This window comes from Antechinus flavipes, chromosome 2, assembly GCF_016432865.1.
Source record: "Antechinus flavipes isolate AdamAnt ecotype Samford, QLD, Australia chromosome 2, AdamAnt_v2, whole genome shotgun sequence".
In the NCBI taxonomy this organism is placed as follows: domain Eukaryota; kingdom Metazoa; phylum Chordata; class Mammalia; order Dasyuromorphia; family Dasyuridae; genus Antechinus; species Antechinus flavipes.
Window position 1 is genome coordinate 455,362,130 of NC_067399.1, and position 25,560 is coordinate 455,387,689.

General features: G+C 34.4%; 1 protein-coding gene across 2 annotated transcripts in view; it reads right to left on the reverse strand.

Moving 5' to 3' along the window:
- TNC (tenascin C) overlaps positions 1-25,560 on the reverse strand; it is a 731,463-nt gene that overhangs the window by 443,573 nt on the left and 262,330 nt on the right. For both annotated transcript variants that reach the window (XM_051979516.1, XM_051979515.1), the window contains exon 2: positions 24,704-24,824. The gene's annotated coding sequence lies outside the window, so the exon portion shown is untranslated. The remainder of the gene's footprint in view (positions 1-24,703; positions 24,825-25,560) is intronic.

The following is a 25,560-nucleotide window of genomic DNA, read 5'->3' on the forward strand; positions in this document are numbered from 1 at the left end:
TCCATCATGCAATTGCGAAGAGGATACTAGTTTTGGAATCAGAAATGCCTGGTTTGAATTCGGCCTCTAGCCTTAGAAGCCTTGTAATCATGTGCAATTCATTTTGCCTTTTTGGGGCTTTGGTTTCCTCATCTGAAACATGACATGGTTGGACCATATGATTTCTCAGGTTTTTTCTAGCTCTATTATTCTCTCCTTCTTCAAAAGAATTATTTCTCATTCTAAATAAAATTCACTGTGTCTGTCCTAAAACCTTGTTTGCTTCTCTCTTCTGTATTGGTAATGTCCTGTTTTGTATTACAATTATTGTATACATCTCTATCTTTCCTTCCAGAGTATAGGACCGTGAGGTTGTTTATTTTTGACGCAAGAAGGGAGTTAGGAGATAATCTGGGATTCCAAACTAAAGTCTTTAACCCAAATCTTCTATTCTTTGACACTACCATAGGAACTGTGACTTTTAAATTTTGGAACTACTTAATTTCAAAATCAAAATCTATACTAAATTTAGCATTTTTGTTAGTAAGTTGAATAACTTTCCCAAGATTTCATTTTTTTCTTCTTCTCTGCATAAAAAAGTATTATTGATATCCTTTTCCTTCATTTCTCATTTTAAAACAAATGCATTATTAGCACCATTCTCTTCTCCTCCATCTCCCCCTGCTTTCGATATTTGTATACAAATAAGTAAAATAAAACAAAACAAATCCACATTGTAGCCCTGCCTTAAATGTAAACCTCATTCTAAACCTTTAACTTATCACTGCTCTTCTAAGAAACATAGTTCATCATTGGCCTTATAGAGTTGTTGCCCATTGTATTCACCAATTTTTTTTATGAAAATATTTTTCTTTATAATGTAAGAGTCATAGTAATAATAACAATAATATCTATTATTTACATGGGTACTACCAGCTGGACTTAAAGTCAGGAAAATACTTCTTAGCTGTGTGAAGTTGTGTAAGCAACATAATCACTATTTGCCTCAATTAACTGTAAAATGGACATAATAATAGTTCCTACCTCATAAGGTTGTTGTGAAAATCAAATGAGGTAATATTTGTAAAGGGTTCAGCCCAATATCTGTCACATGATAGACAATTAAAACATTAATTTATTCATTAAATTATTTCATATTTTCATTGATATAATTAAAATATTGAAAATACAAACATTTTTAAGGTTTGCAAAGTACTTTACTAATATTGTCTCATTTGATCTGCACATCAATCTTGTAAAATGAGTACCATCATAATTCTCATAAAGACACCAGTAGTATCATTCTATATAAAATCATGCAAGTCTTCTAATTTTCCCTAAGTTAGTCTTCTTCCTCATTTCTTATGACACAACAATATTGCATAATATTTGTGTGCATAATTCATCTATTTCTTAATTGATATTCTCTCTGTTTCCAAATATATGATATAACAAAAAGGTATTGTTATTTATATATATAGCTATGCATATTTTAAAACATATTTTTCTCTTTCTTGACCTTCCTGGGTTAAGTGCTTCATTCTGTTCCAATAATGAACTTTTTTTATTTTTAAACTAATGCCAAATAGTTTTGAATATTACTGCTTCCAAGTATACTTTGTTATCTGGCATAACTAGGACACTTTCCTTCCCATTTAAAAAGAAAAAAATATATTATTATTTCCCATAAGACTCTTGACCTTTTGTTCTTTAGACAAATTTTAGTACATTTTTCTAGGTCCATAAAATAATCCTTTGATAATTTTCTTGTTATGTACAATAATTTATGTAATGTTTTCATTTGTATTATATTTCAATAATCAAATAAATGTAATTTTTATATTTCAATTATATATTTGTATTTATTCTATTAGGTACATTTTGTAGTTATATGCATATAATAGTCATATGTATTATGAAAGTGCATTTCCAAATATTCATTCTCCAGCTATTTAAAAATTATTTCAATTTTGATCATTGTGGATTTCTTTTTTCTTTCTTTCTTTCTTTTTTTTTTTTGGATGTTTTTATTTGGAATATATACACAATCACTTATTATGGTTTAGTTTATTTCCCACTTCTTTCATAAAGCTATTGCTAGTTAATATTTTTTGCTATGCTAATTCCCTTAGTTTCCTTTCCTTTTCTTTTTGTTATACCTAGAATTTCTAAAATTATATCAAGTAATTTTGGTGACAATGACAATTCTTTCTTGATCTTATTGGAAAATATTCTAGGATTTCTCTATTATGGACAATGATAGTTCTGGTCTTCAGATTAACACTATTGACCAAATTAAGGATATCAGCTTATTTAAAAAAAATATTTTCTTAAAAAAATTAGTATCATACCTTGTCAAGATCTTAAAAAAATGTTTGTACTGTTGTAATTATGTAATAATTATTATTGTTATTATTATTTTATTACTGTTCCTTATTTTTATGTTTTTAACTAAATATGTATATGTACACACACAAATATATATATATATATATATATATATATATATATATTTGTATATGTTTATTCATGTTTCTTTATTTATTGGACTAGCACTGCATTCCTGGTACAAATTCATTGGGATCAGAGTCTATAGGCTTTTTATTGTGTCATTGTCCTTTTTCTAATATTTTATTCAATATGTTTTATAAATATTTCTTTGAGATATGAATCTATAATTTTCCTTCTTTTATTTGTTGGCCCTTAGGTTTCAAATCATATGTTTCAATGAAGGCATTTTGTAGGAAGTCTTTATTTTCTATCCTTTTTGTAATCATTTTATTTTACACTAAAATTGTTCCTTGATTATTTGACGGAATTTAATTGAAACTCTACTTCATGCCTTCCCCCTCATCATTTAGAGTTCATCTATGGTTTTTAAATTTTCTTTTTCTTAGGTTGGATTAATCAGTTTCTCTACCTTTTTAAAAATAATTTGATTCTTATGTATATTTATAAACATTCATTAATTTATTTGCTATCAATTTTGTTAATTTGGAAAAAAATAGTTATAGTAATGTTCTTATTTCTTCTTCATTTGCTAAGAAACCTCCTTTAAAATTTTTATTAAAAACCTGAATTTCAAATGTCTTTTGAAAACAGATGAATTCAGACTTTATTTCCAGAGAAAAGCAAATTAAGGCAACTCTGAGGTACCACTATATACCTCTCAGATTGACTAAAATGACAGGAAAAGATAATGAATGTTGGAGGGGTTGTGGAAAAACTGGGACACTGATACATTGTTGGTGGAGTTGTGAACTGATCCAAGCATTCTGGACACCAATTTGGAACTCTGCCCAAAGGGCTTTCAAACTATGCATGGCCTTTGACCCAGCAGTATTTCTATTGGGCCTGTATCCCAAAGAGATCATAAAAGAGGGAAAGGGACCTGTATGTGCAAAAATGTTTGTGGCAAGTCTCTTTGTAATGGGAAGAAACTGGAAACTGAGTGGATGCCCATCAGTTGGAGAATGGCTGAATAAATTGTGGTATATGAATGTTATGGAATATTATTGTTCTGTAAGGAATGACCAGCAGGAGGATTTCAGAGAGGACTGGCGAGACTTACATGAACTGATGCTGAGTGAAATGAGCAGGACCAGGAGATAGTTATATATAGTAACAAGAGTATATGATGATCAATTCTGATGGACATGGCTCTTTTCAACAATGAGATAATTGAGGCCAGTTCCAATGGTCTTGTAATGAAGAGAGCCATCAGAGAGATAATTGTGGGAACTTAGTTGGGATCACAACATAGCATTTTTATTCTTTTTGTTGTTTGCATTTTATTTTCTCTCATTTTTTTTTCCTTTTTGATCTGATTTTTCTTGTGCAGCAAGGTAATTATATAGATATGTGTGCATATATTGGATTTAACATATGTTTAACATTCCTAGCATAAATGCAGTATGATCTGAGTATTCTTTTTATTGTCTCATCACACATATATGCTGTATATATGGAGATAGATATATGCTGTAAGTTAGGTTGTATACATATACACATATGTATATGTACATATACAGGCATACACTTCATGTATGTGTGCATTTATCTCTATGTAGGTTTATTTAAAGTTTTAACGAGGTCACAGGAGATTAATTATGGATGGAAATGATTATTTTGTTCTCCAAAATTGTGGCAAAAATAAGGATGTCATTACCCTGGAGCAGTTGTGGGAGAACAGTTCCTGGGCATAATGCATAGTGGGCTGAAAGGTTTAGTCACACTACAAAATCAGTGAACTTCTGGCATCCTTTTATTTGAATGAGAAGGTGCTGATGGAAAGTGATTATGTGTTGTTAGCATATAGAGCTGGTTCAGAGGAGGGGACATCTGTGTGTGAGAGAATTCACACTCTATGTTGTTACAAATCATAAAACCCAGGGGAAGCTGTGAGAGCATGATGTCATTTTCAAACTCATATAAGATGCCAACCTAATCTCTAAGCTCTCTCAGCTAGATAATTCTTAAATATAAGATCAAAATAGCATTTCTTTATTGTTATGGGATCATAGATGTAATTAAAAAAAATTGCATGCTTATCTAATCTTTAAAAGAAAATTTAAACCTTTAGAGAAAAAACATGCATTTTACCAGATAGAGAATAGCAGAGGTAGTTTTTAAGCCCAGTTCTTAAAATTCCAAATCCAGGGGCCTTTTTGTTTTAATTTTATTAAAGCTCTTTATTTACAAAACATATGCATGGGTAATTTTTCAATATTGGCCCTTGCAAAATCTTGTTCCAAAGTTTCCCCTCTTTCCTCCCACCCCCTGTCCTAGATGGCAAGTAGTCCTACATGTTAAATATGTTCAATTATATGTAAAATCCAATATATGTACCGTGTTTCCCCAATAATAAGACCTATCCCAAAAATAAACCCGCCCCTTACTGTGTAAGATTCCTCTAAAATAAGCCCTCCCCCGAAAATAAGCCCTATTGAGATTGGTACTGTAGTGAAGGTGATCCCCTGCGCTACACGCTACATTACGGTACCCTCTGTATGCACCGTCTGTTTCCCCCCTCCCCTCGCCCTGGTGAAACGCACTTTGCGCTCCGAGCTGCATCCAATCAGAGCTGCAGCAGTGAGCGCGTCATCCTGTTCTTCCCCAGTGATTTGCTTGCTGGCGCCATTGAGAGCAGTGCTGCGGAGGAGAGCTGAGGCAGGACAACATAAAAACCCGGTATGTAAGTGGGAGTGAGGGAGCATGATGGAGGATAAAAGGGGCATGATGAAGGATAAAAGAAGAACTCAGGGGGCATGATGGAGGATAAAAGAAGAACTCAGCCAGCACTCACCGCGCTAAAGAAACGAAGAACTTCCTTGCAGAGAGAAGAATAGATCAAGTAATGATTCCTGCAGGAATGACTGCCTATCTCCAGACCCTTGATATTGCAATAAACAAGCCATTCAAGGACCATTTGTGCATGGAAGTCAATGACTACATTGAAAATAGAATGGAAAGAAATCAGCGTGAAAACTTTGTGAAGCCCTGTCTGCAAGAAGTCATGACTTGGGTGAAGAAGTCATGGGATAAAATTACTGACAGCTGTGTCGCCAGGGCACTACAAGCAAGTTACCTGGACAAGACATGTTCATTTAAAGAGAGCTATGTTGCTGGACATGACAGATTGGGTCCACTTCTTCTGAAGGAAATAGAGGCGCAAGACATCCAGGAAGGAATTCAGGGTATGGACACTTATGACGATGTTGTTGAAGAAGATGGCATGATCATTATTGAATAAAGGTACTTTTTTTTGTTCACATTTACCTGTTTATTAAAATTGCTGTCAATGTTCATTAAAATAAGCCCTCCCCTGAAAATAAGCCCTCTGGTGTTTTTCTGTCCAAAAAAATAATAAGACAGTGTCTTATTATCTGGGAAATATATATATTTATACAGTTATCTTGCTGCAAAAGAAAAATTGGATCAAAAAGGAAAAAGAAACCAGAGAAAGAAAACAAAATGCAAGCAAACAACAACAAAAAAGAGTGAAAATGCTATGTTGTCATCCACACTCAGTTCTCACAGTCCTCTCTCGGGGTGTATATGGCTCTCTTCATCGCTGAACAATTGAAACTGATTTGAATTATCTCATTGTTGAAGAGAGCCACAGGGGAGACAGACAGACAGACAGACAGACACACACACACACACACACACACACACACACACACTCATACTCTCTCTCTCTCTCTCTCTCTCTTTCTCTCTCTCTCTCTCACTAATAAAAAGAGAATCCAAATTCCTAATTTTAGTGTTCAATGCTATCCCTCAGTTTTTTTCTACCTTGCTTCATCTAACCTCATATCCCATTATTTTCCCAAACCTAAACTCTTCCCTAAAGTCAGGTTTCTTTTTCCCTATGCTCTTTGCAATGTGAGCTTTCACTTATAATATTTTCAAATTCTGGAGTACCTTTTTAAAATTTCTATACCATTCTTCTGTACTATATAAATCCTGCTTGCCATTTATTGTGATAAAAAAGTTTTCCCATTAAAGTTTCACTAACTTTCTTTGTTGACAGTGATACCTTCTTTGAAATATTATTCTATTCATTTCTTACATCATTCATTTTGTCTTGTCATATTTTTTCTTTATTTTTTATGTTTATAAATGGCCCTATTTCCAAGATTCAAGGCTTATCCATACTAGGTTCATGTCTCTTAAAACTCCTTCACGCTAAAAAAAAGTTAAGAATTCTTGGACTTAGAACCTTTGGAGTTGCATCTGACACCAGCAAAAAATAGGACCCATGTAATTTTCCATAGAATTGGTTATGTCCACATGCATCCCATCTGCATAGTGTCCAAAGTAACTGGAGAATGACATGATCCTTTTATCCCTCATTATTTCAGCTATGCTCCATTATTCTACTGTTTACTAACTTGACCATAAGGGATTGTATATGTGAAGTATTTTGTAAAACCTTAAAATTCTATAAATGCTAGTGAAAATGATAATGAATTTCATATGACTAATATTTGTGGCAAAATTGATATAATGATATCCATTTTTGAAATGATGACAGATCTATGGTCATTCCATAGATTGGGGTCTGGGATGCAAATCTGCAGTGAACAAAAATCTTAGCTGCCCCTACTATTTGCCTTATTCTGTTTTTAAGGTGTTACTTTCTTCAGTGTCTTTACCAAATTGTTGACTTGTTTTCATGATATTCTTGCATCATTCTTATTTCTTTTCTGAGTTTTCTCCCCACCTCTCACCTTTGATTTTCAAAAATACTTTTTGACCTCTTCCATGGTCACATTTTTCTTGGCGGTTTTAGATGTTATGTTCTAAGTGTGTGTTTTGATCTTTCTTGTCACTACAGTAGTTTTATATGGTCAAAATCTTTTTCTGTTGTTTGCTCATTTCCCTACCCTATTATTTGGCTTTTAACTCTTTGTTAGTGTAAAGCTCTGCTTCCAGAGTGGAGGGTGCATTGTCCCAAGCTTTCAGGGGTTTTGTGAGCTATTTTCAGAGGTTTTTCTAGAAACCTGTAAGCTTACATTTCTCTAAGGTGGAACGATGTAATGGCCTATGCTGGCCTGCTGGCCTGGTTCATGAGCTACTACAAGCATTCTTTTCTGCCTTGGAACTTAAACAAGTGTACTCCTCTGTGGCCGCATGGTTTGGCTGCTAGTGTTCCTTCCTCCTTGCCCTAGGACTACCATCTAGATTGCAGTATGGGCAAAGTCACAGAGTCCTGCCTCAGTGCTAGCAAAGATACCCCTGTAATCTCCTCCTGACCAGTTTGACACCCTGATCATCTGTGGACTAAGAGCTCTAAACTGCAACCATTGTTATTGATTCTGTGGCTCTCAAGACCTACTCCTTCTTGGCCCTGGACTGTGCTTTTTTCCCAGCTGACTTTCTAGCTTTCTTTTGTGTCTGTGGTTTGAGAGGTCTGGATACTGCCCTGGCTGCTACTGTTTCAGTCACCTGAGACATGTTCCTGGTTTGCTGGAACCAGAGTTTTACTGGCATGGCCATCATTGGACAGCACTCTCCCCACAATGCAACAGACTTTTTCTGCAGAGATTCTAAATAGTTTTGTACTAAAAAAAATTCACAAAATTGTTTTTATGAGTTTTGCCACGGTAGAATTTGTTTAAAATCATTATTTTAAAATATTTGGATGGGTTTGGGGTAGAGCTCAAGAAAGTCCCTGCCTTTGCTCTACCATCTTAGCTCTTCCTCTCTACACAAATGTTAAAATCAGAGTTAGGATTAAAACTCACCTCTAACACTAATTTAACTTACTATTTCCCAAGAAGATAAAATGACTTGTTAAGTCACTAGTACATATTTTACTTAGGATTCAAACTCAGGAATTCTGGATTCCAAGCTTTATTATCTTTAAATTTCTCTATCTTTCTTTTTCTCCAAACTATAACACATGTGTAATTTACAACTCTGAACAACATAAAGAAAGTATATCATCAAACAACTGTAAAACAAAAGGAAAAAGGGGGTTGGTCATAAGGTAATAGAGAAGAATGATAAGTAGTTGTCTAGAGTACTTTAAAATTATATAGGTACTTTGAAATGTTGGGAGAAATGGTTTTGTGATGAAGAGAGCCATCTGCACCCAGAGAGAGCCCCACTGTGGGGGGCTGAGTGCAGAAGTCAGTTTTTGCATTTTGAAAATACAAACCATTTCATTTTCACTTTTTTGTTGTTTGTTTTTTTGTTTTCTTTTTCATTTCATTCCTATTTGATCTGATTTTTCTTGTGCAGCATGATAATTGTGGAAATATGTATAGAAGAATTGCAGATGTTTCACATATATTGGATTACTTGCTGCCTAGGGGAGTGGGTAGGAGGAAGAGAGGGAAAAAAATTTGGGACACAAGGTTTTGCAAGGATGAGTGTTGAAAACTATCTTTGCATATGTTTTGAAAATAAAAAGCTTCAATAATAATAATAATAAGAAATGTTGGGAGAAAACAAGGAAAGCTTTCAATATGTTATATGAAAACCCTGAAATGAAATTCTGGAAGAACAAAGAATGAAGTTGCCCAAGTTTGGCATGCATATCTAGCTTGAAATGTGCATTAGAAATCCATTTGAAGGGCAGAGGAGGGAAGAACATTTTAAAGTTAATGTAGGAGGCTTGGAATCCCAATTTCAATTGTGATAGTTACTTGTTGGTAATTTTAGTCACATCAGACACTTCAAGACCCCATTTGGGGTTTCCTTGGCAAAGGTATTGCAATAGTTTGTTGTTGCTTTCTCCAGCTCATTTTACAGATGAGGAACTGAGGCAAAATTGAGTTGAAAACTTCAGAGTCACACAGTTAGTTGTCTGACGCTGTATTTCAACTCAGGCCCTCCTAATTCACTCATACTCTATCCACTGTGCTACCTCACTGCCCTATTATATTTACTAGTCACTCTCAATAAATCACTTAATCATTTTAGGAGGAAGAGAGGCATAATGGAGTGTTAGTATGTATATATACATTTATGTGATTACTCTTATTAAGTATGTATATATATATAAGTAAAATACATAATATTATATACTTATATAAGAGTACATGTACTCTTATAACATCTTGGCAATATACAAATGGTATATTCTTACAATTTAAAAAAAATGTTCTAATTACAGAAGGCTTGGGAAAAACTTCTTATCATGAAAACCCTAGCTATAAGTAGCAAATTAACATCAGAAAGATTCAGTCCTTTTGTGGGCTTTATTACTATTGAATTATGAAATTGATTGTTTTGAATTTCAAAAAAAAAACCCAACCATAGTAGCTTGCAAACTTGTATTGATCCAATTTGCCTTAAAACAAACAAACAAAAAAACAAGCTGTTCAAAATCATACCTATTTATTGAGTCTTGAAATGTCATGGTATAATGTATGTCACAAGCCTTCATGCATAAAGTTACAGAGAGAGCACATAGCATAAGATTCATGAGCCATTGGATAACACATTTTGCTTAAAAAATAATCATTTAATTTATAGTTCTCTCTGAGAGTATCATATTGGAAAGTGCTAAATCATGGCAAGGTAAAAGCGTGTTATTGTTTTTTTTTTTAATCTTTGTGTTTTGTCAAAAACAGTAAATAGTTTTCTTCTTAATCTCTATGAAATTTGAATAATTTTATTTAAAAATTAAATTTTATTCAAAACAGAACATTTTCTTTCTTTTTTTCTTTTCTCCCATAAACAGTTTGAAAATATTTAACAGGACTTGCTTACACTTTCCAGAAAATAATCACTTTTTGTCTGACAACAATGGAAAGTTTCTGTAAGTAGAGTTCAATGGAAAATTCCCAACACTGAAGAAAGAGCTGTAATGGAAGTCTGGAGCCAGTCATTCTTTGCTAAGAGGTGCTGTTATTATGAAAAGGAATGGTCCAGAGTCTCCCTGTGGAGAATCTGTTCATTTAAAACTTGCCCTGGATATCTAGTGAGAACTTAAATGGAAGAGGGGAAAGAACATTTTAGTCAGGAAGATGCTGGTTCCAAAAGAAGATCTTCTTTTTCCACACATTACCTTTCCCATACCTATCCAGTACCAGAAACAGTTATAATTCTTTCCAATTTTTTAATTTAATTATTGTAGAGTCTTTTCCCTTCTCAAACAAAGAGAGGGGGCATTTAGCTAGAGAGAGATGAATACATTCAAATGAGGACAAAGGACCAAACCTCTCTGTTGTAAAGTTTGGAACTTCCTAACTGGGGACTTTGAACTATTTGGGTTATATTACAAATCTGGTATATATTGCATAAATCTGGTATTCATATATTATATATTCCATAAAGCAGTAGAAGAAGGAAACACAGATGTTTGAGAAGTAAGTTTTTTGCCTATACACTAAAAAATGAGTTAATTGTTATAACAGGATGTGGCTAAACTTCCAAAGAAAAAGTGGAATAAGAAAGAAAAGGTGGTGATTAGGGAAGAAGAGCACTTCTTAACCCCATGCACTTCCCTGGTAGGAAATAGAGAAGGCGTGGAAAGGCCCATCCTTCAGAGAGAATGGAAAAGAAATGATGGGAGCCAACTGTATCATCATCAGCAACACAAAGTAATATGTGTAAAACACTATACAAAACTTAAAAGGCATATACAAAATAAAAATATTGGTTTTAATCCTTTTTTGGCCTTATTTATTTATTTTTTGCTGACATTCAGCTATTAACAATCCAAGGATAAGTATGTAGTTATTATTAATTTATATTTATTGTCCCACCAACTATTTTTTCACATAATTTTATTATAAACTTATGATGCACATATTTATCTTTCATCTCTTATCCTTATTGTTCTATTCTACCTTTTCCCATTTCCCATAATATCATATACTATCTTTTTTTTATTCTATAGAATACTATAACAGGTTTCAAAACTTCTGCTATCCCAGGCAGTCTCTATTCTTCCTCTTTCCCCTTTAATATGAAATCTCATAAATATTGAGTTTTGAAAATAGTTGCATCTAACTTTGAAGGGTTTAAAATATCTGTTGAATGTTGAACAAGTAAATAAAATGACTGTTTTTTTAGAACTGAATAAGTTTGGTTATAAATTCAACCTCTATAGATTCATGGGAAGTTTATTTGGAATAATCAAAGTAGCAGCAGAATTTTAGGAATGGTATATAATATGTCCCTATTCCTACATGGTTTTCATTTTTTTTTTGCTAGATGCCTATATTTTGAAAGCTTTTCATTGTAGGTATCTTAGAGTGAGAATATAGTATGGTTACTTCTCTAAAGATATTGTTTTTAAATGGCTGCGACTCAATGCTATGTCCTGTAAGTTGGGGCAACAAATCTTTTTGAATGATGCTCCAGCTAAGTACTTTGAATTCTCAATAATATTTTGAAGTTTGCATTTGTAGTATGGGGATTTGCCTTTTGGTAGTTTGTATAAAGACAGCTAAGTGGTGCAACAGATAGAACACTTGAGTTAGAAAATCTGATTTTAAATCCAGCCTCAACTTACTTGCTGTATGACCCTGGGTAAATCACTTAACCCTGTTGTAGTTTCATCATCTATGAAATGAGTTGGAAAGGAAATGTCAAATTGCTCTAGTATTATCAAACAAGAAAAAACTCAAACTGGGTCACAGAGATTGAACATGACTGAAAAATGACTGAATGTTAGGATAACAGACTTCTGTTAGACAATTTTAGTCACCTGATTACATTTTTTGGAGGTATCAATGGAAAGTAAAATTGTATAGCTTATGGTGATATGTGTAGTTTATACCATTTCATTGAATAATTCACCTCCTTTAGTAAATCTGGGCTTCTTAAGCTTTTCTGTAAATTATAGTGGTTGCTATGACCTGATTTTGAATTGCTATCAAAATCCCTTTCTTTCTATAAACAAAGCCCTATGATATAACATCTGTTCAAGGCTTCTTCTTCAATGTATTGTTGATTAAACTTACATGGATATGTCTCATTCAACTTCTTTTGATTTTATACTTTTATCTTACATATTTCATATGCTCCATCTACTTAAATTTGTCAAGTTGTCACCACCATAATAATCATTATCAGTATTAATATCGCCACTACTAGTAAATCTATTACTAGTATTATTAGTCATGTTTAACATTAGAAATTTCTTTCCAAGCCATTACTAGAACACACAGAAGCCAATGCTGAAAAGAGCCAAGCTCCAAAGTCATAGTTACCTTTTATCTACTGGAAAAGTATATAAAGACTTATTAGAAATTGTTGAAACTTTATAGTTATAGGTAATGTAGAGTAGTGAATGAAAAGTCAACAAGACCTGGATTCAAGTTCCAGATATGAGAGCCTGGAAAAGTACTTACTCTCTCTTCCCCACCTCCACTTTTCCCAAGCAACTCTTTAAAGCTACACTGTGAGCAGATACAAATCTGAGTCAATAAGAGTTTCTTCACTAGGAGCTCCCCATAGCAAAGAAATCACTGATTCATTTTATATACATATAAAATATGTATGTGTGTATGAAAGAATTCATATAACCCTGCATTTAGATATAATACTATATCATTTCAACTGAAGATTTGCTGCAGAAAGTCTTTACTTAATCAGTGACTTAGGTCATTCATGGTTCTTATGAAATAATGAAAATGGAAACATTTTGTACATTTTAGAATTTAACAAGCTTTTGTTCTTTGTCTGGCTTCCCCATTTATCTTTCTGTGTCTCAGTAGGATGACTTTGTGCAATTATTCCTCACTTAAATCCAACTTACCCTGTGATATCTCTGGTCATTTTTTAAAACAAAATACAAACAACAATGAGGTTGGGTCTCTCCTTTTTCTTTAAAGAAATCACAGATTGGGTGGTACATGTCTGTAATCCTTGCTACAAAGGAGGCTGAAGATGATGGGTTGCTTGAGCTCAGGAGTGTTCTAAGGGCATTCACAATAAGTGTGGCATCAAAATGGCACCAAAGGGTAGGGGAGTAATTGTACCAAGAAAGATCTACCTGTATATCCAGCAAGGAACTGAATAGTAACTTGTATAAAACTGAATTTTTATAGAGACTCTGCCTAAGCAATCCTTAGAATATATAGAAGCCCAGAGCCTGAGGGAGCCCAACCCCCAAATTTATAGAGGCCTTTAATCTACTAGTAAAGTATTTTACATCACAAAGATGTATTTCTTCCAAAACTCTCTTGGTGCTATGGACTTCTTCCTTTTTATCAACTGCACCTGGACACACAGTGAAATAATCTTGCTTTATTACTTTAATTAGTTGCAAAATTCCAATATTTCTATCAACATTTTTTGAAACAATCTCCTGCTCTTCAGTCCAAATTCTACCATCATAATTCATATCCTCATCTTTCGTCTGCAATATTTCAGTATCTTCCTAACTGATAGCTACTGGTTCCTCCTTCAGCTCTATCATTTATGATGCCACTTTTTAAAATCACTGGATGTTTTTTATATTAAAACATTGTTAAGAATATTCAGTGGATTTTCATTTTCTATTGTATGTTATTTGCTTCCTTATCTTAGTTTTCAAGTCCCTCTGTGATTGCTGCAACTTGTTTTTCCATTTTAAATCACCACTTTTCAGCTTTATGTATCCTATATAGGGCCCAAAAATACTAGACAATTACTCACTTTTCTTAACATTTATATTGTGTTTTTTCATTCTTCATTGCTTTATTCATTATCTATCTTCCACTGGTACAAAGGGCTGTTTCATTTGGAGGTATTAATTGCAGGTTCTACTTTTGAGGATCAATTCAAATATCTTTTTGAAACCTTTCCTAAAAATTCAACAATAAGCAATTTGTTCTTCTCTCCTAAATTTGTGTTAATCCTCTATACTTCTCTTATTGACCATTTATATTTAAAAATACATACTAGATTTTATGCCTATATCTTTGAGTACTGGGGTTCTGTTTTGTTCATCTTTGTAATTCCCACAGGACTAAGATAGAGCCTTAAACAAGTTCAAACGATAGGACCATAGACTGAGACTTGGAAGAAATCTTAGAAATAATTTAGTCCAGTTTCTTTATTCAATGGATGGGGGAACTGAGACTCAGAGAAGTTAAATAATTTGGTCAATGTCAGGGCCAAATTTGAACCTAGTTCTTCTTGTTTTGATACAAAACTCAGTTTCCTTACTATTGTACCACACTTCAATGTAATTTGTTGAATACTGAAATGTTTTCTCCCTTAGTTTTATCAGGAATAAGTAAAAGATAGTGGAGAACACACGGAGATTTTATGAAAAGAAATTACTCTCCATTTGACCCCTTTCTTTCAGCATAAGAATAAAAAAAGTGGGAAGTTTCTCTCAGTATATTATCATATAAGTATTATAAAGGCAACAAGGTGATATGGTGGGACCAGACTTAGTCAGGAAGACTCATCCTCTGAGTACAGAATTGAACTCAGATACATAATAGCTTTATAACCCTAAGTGAATCACAACTTTATTTGCCTCTGCTTCTTTATCTACAAAATGAGCTGGAGAAGAGAATGGCAAACCATTCCAGTATCTGTTCCAAGAAGACTCCAAATAGGATCTCAAAGAGTTGGATGCAGCTGAAATAATTGGACAAATTATAAAGACAAGTGATCCAAAGTCCACTGGAGGACAATGGGGTAAAAGATGAACAAAGTCCAGAGAGATTTTAATTTTTTCTTGTACCTTCTTCTGACTATGTAGGAATTTGCTCTATTTTACCAGTAGTGCTTCTGATTACTTCTTTTTTTAATTTTGGGATTTTTGTTTTTGATCTTCCCTTCTTTTTCCCAATTCTTGAATACATTCCCCTGAAGTCTCTCACACAGAATGGTGTAATTCAGAGTCAAAGCATCATGGGAGTTACATTTACTATATCTACTACGCCATCAGGAGGAAATCCTTTTCCCTTTTTCTCTTCTCTGGAGCAAGAAATTCCACACAAAAAAATCAGAAAATATTAGAGGTAGAAGAAATCTCAGTGATCAGAAAGACTAGCCTCTCCTCATTTGACATACAAGGGAAGAAACTGGTGGATTCTCAACCCTGTCTTAGTCATATTATACCACATTGCCTCAGTAGCACTTATCAATAATAGGTGTTCATATAATTTCTTAGTAAACAGATGTTCCCCACCTTATATTAAATAACCTAGGAAAAACCATTTCCTATATCACTGTCTTCTTTTCCCACATGTTCAAATGAGAGAAAAGAGAAATATACTATGTTAAAAGAGGAGGATTGATGTTCTAAAGAGCAATGTGGAACTATGCCCAAAGGGCTATCAAACTCTGCATACTCTGATACAGCAGTATCTCCATTGTAGCAGCCCTTTTTGTAGTGGCAAGGAATTGGAAGCTGAGTTGGTACCCATCAGTTGGGGAATAACTGAATAAGTTATAGTATATGAATGTAATGGATTATTATTGTTGTATAAGAAATTCTCAATAGGCTAATTTCGGAAAGGCCTGGAAAGACTTACATGAATTGATCTTATGTGAAGTGAGGGGAACCAAGAGAACACTGCTCACAGCAACAACAAAATTATGTGATAATCAACTGTAATGGATTTAACTCTTTTTTTAAACAATAAGATGATTCAGTCCCATTCCACTAGACTTATGATGGAGAGAGCCATATACATTCAGAGAGAGGACTATGGCGGCTGAATGTAAACCACAACATAGAATTTTCACCTTTTTTGTTGTTGTTTGCTTGCTTGTTTTTTTTTTTTTTCTTTCTCATTTTTTTTTCCTTTTTAATCTGATTTTTCTGGTGCAGAATGATAGATGTAGAAATATGTTTAGAAGAACTACACATATTTAACTGATATTGGATACTTTCTGTCTAGGGATGGGAGGAAGAAGGGAGGAAGGAAGAAAAATTTATAACATAAAGTTTTGCAAGGGTAAATGTCAAAAACTATTTTTTGCATGTATTTTGAAAAGTAAAAAGATATTAGTATTAAAAAAAGGTTGAGATCTACCTAATTGTTTTTCCCTCTATCCCTCTTTCCCTCTTTCCCCTTCTCTCTTTCTCTCTCTTTCCATACACACACACACACACACACACACACACACACACACACATACACACACACACACACATATAATATAGAGTTGTAAGACTTGTGCAGGGAACATTAGTACCTCTGTTGTGAAGGCTGCCGAGCCCTTTTCAGGGCTACTTTCCACCTTTGGTATCCACCTGATCCAACTAACTCTCACCTGTGGCTCTAAGAAGATACAACGTGCCCATCCTGGTAAAGTGTTTGGCACATAAACTAAACCAGGTTGGGGGTAACAGAAGGGTTTCAGATCTGTTGGAAAGTTAGAGGGATATCTACTCCAAGTATGTAAAGACTTCTCTTCATGGAATGGATGAATGAGAACAACTTGTTTCAGTGACCATAAAGACAGCTAAATTGTGCTTTGAAGTGCTTATATCTTAGCTAGACATCAAACATGGTAAGGTTTCCCAAAGTTCTGTGGTGACAGGCGAATGAGGAAGCAGTGGGAGCTATAGTCATGACCCTGCACACAAGTGTTTCAGGCCATAGGGTCATTTTCTCATTGGAAGCAGTAGCGAGATTTGCCATCCCGTGGGTGCCAGAGTAATCTTTTAAAAATTGTACTGCTCACCTCCTGGTATGAGTAAGAGACTAGAAAACGTCCTAAAATTGCTTACCCAACCTTGACTTGATTACTATAGCAGGTGGGAATCCCATACTTCAGTTGAAACATACCCATAAAAAATAAACTAAAACCTTTACAAAGATACTTCCACTCATCATCAGTACATGGAATTGTGCAAAACTATAGACAACACATATCCAGCACACCTGAAAGACGAACAGCTTTTGTTGAGAGAGAACTCAGCAGGTTTGCATCCAATAATGCCAGCCCTGAGCAAAACAAGACTGGCAAATGAAAGCTAGCTTGCTGAAATCAGAACTGGATAATTTTTTTTTTCTGGAGTGGCCATAGTGAAGGGGAGTACCATGAAGCTGGGGTAGATTTCACAATCAAAACAAACATAGTCAACAAGCTTGTATACATGCCAAAAGGCGTGAATAGCAAGCTCATTGCAATGTCACTTACAAGAAAATGCCACACAAAATCATCAGTCCCTATGCTCCCACCAGCTTATGAGACCAAAGAAAAATTTTGTGAAGACCTAGAGACCCTTATCAATAATGTGCCAAGAGGACAAGGTTTTAATTCTGGGTGACTTTAATGTTAGAGTAGGCTCAGACTACTAGACATGACAGGAATGAAGTTGCAAACAGCAACAGCAATGGTCACTTACTACTGAAGATTCGTACATCTCATGACCTCATTACCAACACTGTCTTCCATTTACCTAAATACAACAAAAATTGTGGATGCAACCCCATAGCAAACATTGGCATGTAATAGACAGTGTGATTGTAAGGAGAAGAGATAGATAAGGCAATGTGGAAGGTAATGTGCATTGCAAAGTACTGGACCCATCATAGACCTATCTCTAAGCTAAATATTTTCATTCAATTAAAGCAGTGGGCCTCAAGGCAAAAAGACTACCAGCAGAATTAATGTCAACAGATAAGCAATTCTCTGAGAGGGAACAGTTTGTTGTTAACTTGGAGGAAAAGTTGAGCCAAAACACAGTTGACAACAGTGAAGTAGTAAAGGAGAGTGAACAGCTTTCAGAGATCTGAAATCAGAACACCTGCAAATATCAAGATTAGTTTGATGAAAATGATGGGGAAATTCAGGAGCTGCTAAATGAAAAATAAAACTCCATAAGGCATACTAGCAGTATAGTTTATTCATCTCAAAGAAGTCCATATTTAATTCCATCAAAGTATAAATAAAGCTTAGAAAAAAAGCAGAATTCTTGGTTCAGTAAGAAGGGAAGTGAAATTCAGTTTCATACTGATAGTAACAATCCAAAGCATTTTATGATGCTCTAAAGGCTATTTATGGGACAAAGTCCTATGGAATACATTTCAACTAACCAGTGATGATGGAGCTACATTGATTAGTGATAAGGACATGATCCTAAGGAGTCTGGCTAAACATTTCCACAGTGTTCCAAACAGACCACCATCAATCAATACTGAAGCCATTGACCAATTACCTCACATTGAAGTCAATCCCTCCCTAACTGAAGGTCCACTTAAAGAAGAGGTCTTGAATGTCACTGTGGCAAAGCACCTTGTGACACTGATTCTATTGCAACTGAGATCTATAAGATTGGGACTGAAAGCTGACTGAAGTATTTTGAAATACATGGACAGAGGCGGTTATTTCCCAGGAATTCAAGGATGCCTCCATTGTCCATCTATATAAAGGTAAAGGGAACAGATTATGACAATCACATGGGGAGCCTTTGAGCCATTGCTGATAATATTCTTGCCACGTACTCCTAATTAAGCTTATCCTTCATCTGGAAGATGGCAATCTCCCTGAGAATAAATGTGACTTCAGAAAGGGCTGAGGAACTTTTGATATGGTGTTTGCTGCCTAACAATTACAGGAGTAATACTAGGAGTGGAAAAGAGAATTAAAGTAGCTCAAAAGAAACAGAGAATCCATTCTAAATAATCATATGGACTATTTGTGCATGATCTGTAATAGCGCAATCTGAAGTGATATTGATCTGATCAGCCAGAGTTAAACACTGTAACTTGACGCTAACATCGTGATGTCATTTTGGTCATCTTAAAGAACTAAGGACAATAACCTACTAATCAACAAAAAGATATATTTATGGTCACATATATGCAACAGCTTGCTCCAATAATTTGCTCATTTTATGACTAGGAAAGGCAATATAATGGCTCCTTAAGTCTAGTTGGTTTTCTCTTCTTTGGTTTTAGAGACTTAAAGTTGAAAAGTTTTGAGTTCAGCCACACTGAAACAAACCCGCACTTAGGAAAATTCCTTACATCTAGGTTGGGCCTTTTGCCTAACCTTACATTTATTTTTATCTCTAGCTAGCCCCTGGTCCCTTTGTGGTTGAAGCAAAATTCAGTTTACTGGAAACATTTGGGCAATAAAAGACTTGAATTTATAACATTTGTGGATAGGCAGACGTAGGAAGAGAAAGCTGAAGAAAGAGCTAATCTTTTCTTCAAATTTTTCTCAGTCTGAGTCCTCACTAAGATGCCTGTAAAACTAGTGATGATCCTTGATGTCTCCACTTTCTGGTACAGTACAGTCTTCCCTTTGCTCCATGCTTGCTTTAGATTTTCTAATTTAGAAGTTCAGAATTTGTACAGCTTCTATTTTTTAAACAAATTGCTAAGGGCATAATGCAGTCATTTACAAAATTGTTTAATTGATCAAAGAAGGTATACTGAGTTCTTATTTTCTGATTCTTTCAAAGCACCCTTACCTAATCAATATATCAGAGCTAAATGGAAGATTTCAACCCCACTTTTATGTGTTAATACACAGATATATATGTATATGTCCAAATATCCATGTCTCTGTGTGTGTGTATATATATAGATGTATATATATATACACATACATCTATATATATGGACACACATGCATATGTATATATTCATTTTCACTTGTATGCATATACACATACCCGTCAAATTCAGATAGGCAGCATGATATAGATGATTGAGAGTTGACTTTCAATCCAGAGACCTGCATTCAAATTATTTCTCAGATATTTATTGCTATATGAATACTAGGCAGCTTCTCAGTGATTTAGATAATTCTCTAAGTCTATGAGTTGTGATGAAGGTAATAGTACAATACAGATCTAATATGTCTGTCTATTTATCCATCTGCCTGTGCTTGCTTGCTTGCTAGCTTCCTTCCTTCCTTCCATCCATCCATCCATCCATCCATTCATCCATCCAATTCTTTGAGAAAGCTAATAGAAAGAGTGGGAAGTGATTACTGAATATCAATTGTTATTTTATTCAGTCTTTTCTGTAGGAACAGAGAGCTCACATCTGTTTGTCTTCTATGTGCATGACTGAAATACCTTTTAGGCATTTGGATTGAGTATAAAGCTTCCCATTTTGTAACCTTAGAGTAGTCTGAGACTAGAAAAAGCCATAAAGGCACTCAGGTCAGGAGTGTACAAGGGAGGGTGGTGGGTCAGTGACAAATGATTGCATCTGGCTGTGAGCACCCACCTACTGAATTCCACGTACTCTGGAAGGAATGAAGACAATAGCCAGGCCAACAATGAGCTGCCTATGAAAACAGTTTTTTTTTTTTTTAATGGCTCTCATGGCTGAAGTTGTTATTCTACCTTCACTAAGGATGCTCATGAGGAATTTAGGGAATACAATTAACAAGGGTGATACTACAACTTTCCTAAAGCAAACAGCACTTCTAACAAACTAGAGATTAGCTCTGCTGTGGGTCAATAGAAAACAAATATTATCTTACATTTATTTAGTTATATATAGTAGATGTATTTGAGGGAACTTGGAATTTCTCTTATCAATTGTAATTGGTAACTCTTGTAATTTATAATTTTAGGGATTTTGCGGAATAATCAGTCCATCCATCAATCTACAAGCATTTATATACTTGACATTGTTTTCAGTGCTGAGCACACAAAGAAAAAAAAAGAAATATTCTGTTCTTAAATTGTTTACATTCAATTTGGGAAGATCAACTGTATGTTAAATACAGAGCACCAGCCCTGAAGTTAGGAGGACCTGAGATTAAATCTGGTCTCAGACACTTAACACTTCCTAACTGTGTTATCCTGGGCAAGTCATTTAACCCCAATTCAGCAAAATAAAATACATGCTATATAGGCTGATTTTAGAAAAGCCTGGAATGGAAATACTTATAATGAACAGAAGTGAAGTGAGAACCAGGAGAGCATTGTGTAACAGTAACAGCAAGATTATGTGATGTTCTTTATTGCGAAGGCTCTTCGCAATGTGGTGATTCAAGACAATTCCAATAGACCTGGGAGGGAAAAGTCATCTGCATCCAAAGAGAGAACTTTGGAGCTTGAATGTAGATTGAAGCACAATATATTCACCTTTTTGGTTTGTTTGATTTTTCTTTTTTTTTGTGTGTGGCATTTTTATCTTTTGGGCTGATTTTTCTTGCACAATATGACAAATATAGAAATATGTTTAAAAGGATTGCACATATTTTACCTATATCAGATTGCTTGCTGTCCTGGCAAGGGAGTGATAAAAGAGGGAAGAAGGAAAATATGGACCACAAAGTCTTATAGAAATGAATGTTGAAAACCATCTTTACATGTATGTGGAAAAATAAAATACTATTGGGAGAAAAAGTACACGCTACAAAATAAATTCAAGACAATTTTAGAAGAAAACATTATAAGTTGGAGGGGACATGAAAAGCTTTATGTAAAAGATAAAATTTGACCTAAATTTTTAAAGAAACTAGGAATTCTAAGAAATAGTGGTAATCAGTGAGACCATGTGGGAATTAAGAATATTGAGTGCAAAGTATAGAGACAGATGATGAAGTGTTACATATGAGAAGACCCAACAGAGTTTGACCTTAGAATATGTAAAGTGAAAAAATCAAGTCAAGGTATTTTTGATTTCAGATCTGGTTCTCTGTACTCTCCACTATACTATATATCTATAAGATAATCAAAGTATGGATATGCCAGAAGGCATTTATTCTGCACAGATTGGGGGGAGAATTGAAATCAGGTCAGATCATAATCAAGCCAAGGAGTCAAAATTCATTATAGTCAGGAAGGCTGGTGGTGGGAAGGAATATAGAACAATACAGAAGGTGTTTCTGTGTTGGTGAGAACAGAACAATAATTGGAAAATGGGGAATTTATACTTGTGTTAGAGACAAAATCATGTTGGCTATTAGGGAAGATGAGACTGACTCATCTTCTATTCCAATTGGTTGAGCTTGGGGCGTGAATAGTTCAATGAAACTATGAACTATGACATGCAGTTAACCAAGACAGACATTAATAGTAGAGAGTTCTGACAAAAGATGATCCACTGGAGAAAGAAATGGCAAACAACTTCAGTGTTTGCCAAGAAAATTCCATGAATAGTATTAAAAAGTATGACCAAAAGAAAAAGACTAAAGAGATGATGTTGGAAGATGAATTCCTTAAATCAGAAAGAGTCTGACATGTTTGGGAGATAGTGGAGGACAGAAGAGCCCGACATTCTAAAGTCCATGGGATCACAAAGAATTTGGGCATGACTGCACGAATAAACAACAAAATAACACTTGGGACCATGATATGGCTCCCTTGAAATCATGTCACAAATTTCTGGGCATATGATGATCCAGTATTGGGAATCATTGCTCTATTGTAGAACATGTGTGTCGTGTGTGTCTTTATGTCTTGACAAAGTAAGGAAAAGATTATCAAAACATAAAATAGCCATTACAAAGTCTCTACTTAAAAACCATACACCAACTCAAAACCTATTCACTCTAAGATATCTTAACAAAAGGTCAAGAATATCAAGGGAATTAATGAAAAAAAATTACAAAGAATGTGGCTTAGCAGTAACCAAACCTAAAACTGTATTATAAAGCAGTAGTCATCCAAATTATTTGGTATTGGCTAAGAAATAGAGGGGTGGATCAATGGAATAGATTAGATACATACAACACTGCTCAAAATTTATAGTAATCTAGTATTTGGTAACCCCCCAAACTCTAGCTTCTGGAATGAGAATTTATTATTTGATAAACATTTCTGGGAAAACTATCAAATAATATATCAGAAACTCAGCAGAAACCTACAACTCATATCCTGTGCCAAAATAAGGTCAAAATAGGTACATAATTTGGGCATAAAGGATAATACCATAAACAAATTAGAAGAATAAGGATAATTTACTTTGGAGAATTATTCATTTTTGAGTTCCCTAAGGAGAAAGGAGGAATTTATAACTAAAAGAAGAACTAGAGAACATTATGAAAGGCAAAATGGACAACTTTGATTATATTAAATTAAAAAGGTTTTTCACCAACCCCCCCCCCACAAAAAAAACAACAACAAAAAAAAACAAAAAACAGAAATAAGATTAAAAGGGATCCTGGAACACTAATGCATTGTTGGGGGAATTGTGAAATGACCCACCCATTCTGGAGAGCAATCTGGAACTATACCCAAGTGTTCATTCCCTTTGATCTAGCAGTGCCATTACTGGGTCTGTATCCCAAAGAAATCTTAAAGAAAATAAAAGGACTCATATGTGCAAAAATGTTTGTGGGAGCAAAGAACTGAAAAATGAGTAGATACCCATCAATTGGGGAATGGCTGAACAAGTTGTAATATGTGAAGGTTATGGAATATTTTTCTATAAAATTATGAACAAGATGATTTTTTAAAAGGCTTGAAATATTTATATGAACTGATGCTGAATGAAATAAGCAGAACCAGGAAAATACATTGTATACAACAACAGCAAAAATTTGCAATGATCAACTATGAAAGACTTGGTTCTTCTCAGTGGTTCAGTGAGGCAAAGCAAGCTCAAAAAACTTTGGACAGAAAAAGCCATCTGCATCCAGAAAAAGAACTAAGGAGACTGAGTGTAAATCAACACATGCTATGTTCACTTCTTTTTTCTGTTGTTGTTGTTGTTGTTGTTGTTTTAAACTCTCCCATGGCTTTTCCTTTTTGCTCTGATTTTTCTCTCCCAACATGATTCACAAAGTAATGTGTATTGAAAATATATTTTAAAAAACTCATAATCTTTTCTATCCCTGTGTACTGGCACCACATCTCCTGACAAGTTAGAAGCAACAAAACAGACACAAGAGTATATTAAATGGACAAAACAAAACAAATGTGAAGTGATAACTTAAACCAAGAAAGTCAATATAATTTAAAAAGGATACAAAATACACTATGTAATATAGCATTGGGAAATAAGGCTTCCTCTTATTGACATATAGAATCATAGATAATATACATATATATTTTTTAAATTTCTGTGTTTTATAGTCAAAATTGAAAAGTTGTATTGCTTCAAATGGTATATTTCAATTATCCTGAACTATCATCTATATGGAATAACTGTTTCTAATAATGAATTCCATTGAGGCTCTAGAATCTAGAGCTTTGCCATATGCATGGAACAGTTTTGGAGAAGAGAAAAGAGCATCACCTGAATCAGATGCTATTTCACCTTGACCTCAAAGAGCCTCAATGCTAGCTAATGTTATCTCTACTGTATTGTAAGCCCGTGCCATAAAGCAATTTTTTAAAAAAATTCAATTGGAAGTTTCAGTGAAGCCACAGAAAAGTTCTTACCTTATATTTTTCTTCTTCTTCTGGGAAATTTACTAATATCCAGTAACTTAATAAAAATGCTCAAAGGTTAGAAGAATTTTCTCAGGTCTGGATCTCTGATCCACTTATATGCCTTGTCCACCTAGTATGGTAAAAAAACAAAAACAAAAACAAAAACAAAAAGAACATTTTTGTAATTTTATTTAAAACAATTGATTTTTTTGGGGGGTAAAAGCTTGTTAAGCACATATAAACTAATAAATTTAATGACTCTAGAATACCTCGGGGCATCTCTTACCTCTCAGGGTAATCTCCTTAGTGAGAAGCTATGAGAGATTCAAAATGCTCTGTGGGTCTCCATTTCCTAAAACCATTATACATAAGCCCCTATTGATGAATTTAACTCGAATTGTCAGTCCAATGACATAATTAAATCCAAAGGCATTAGAAATGAAAATTCTATAGTAACAAAATATTTCCCCCATTAATTAAGGGCTCATTGTCTAATAAATAACTACAACATCAGTAGGAAAAATGGACACAAACAGGGACCACATGTAACCAGGACATGTTCATGGAGGACCACACATAGGGACCATGTGTGGCCCGGGTGCATGTGTGGAGGGGCAGCTTACCATCTGTAATTTCCTAGGGCTGCTAAACTGATGCCATCATGCTCCTCTCTTGTCTTTGCTGTTTGTCTTGTCTTTGCTGGACCATATCTAGATTTATAATCTTTGCCATATGTTACTCCAATGGATGCTGCCTTACAAGTTAAATGTTGTTCTTTGGGACATATGTCTCTCAGATCAGATGAAATCTTTGGCTATGTCTTCAAAGGAAGAATGGATTCTGCCGCATTGTTTAAAGCCCATATA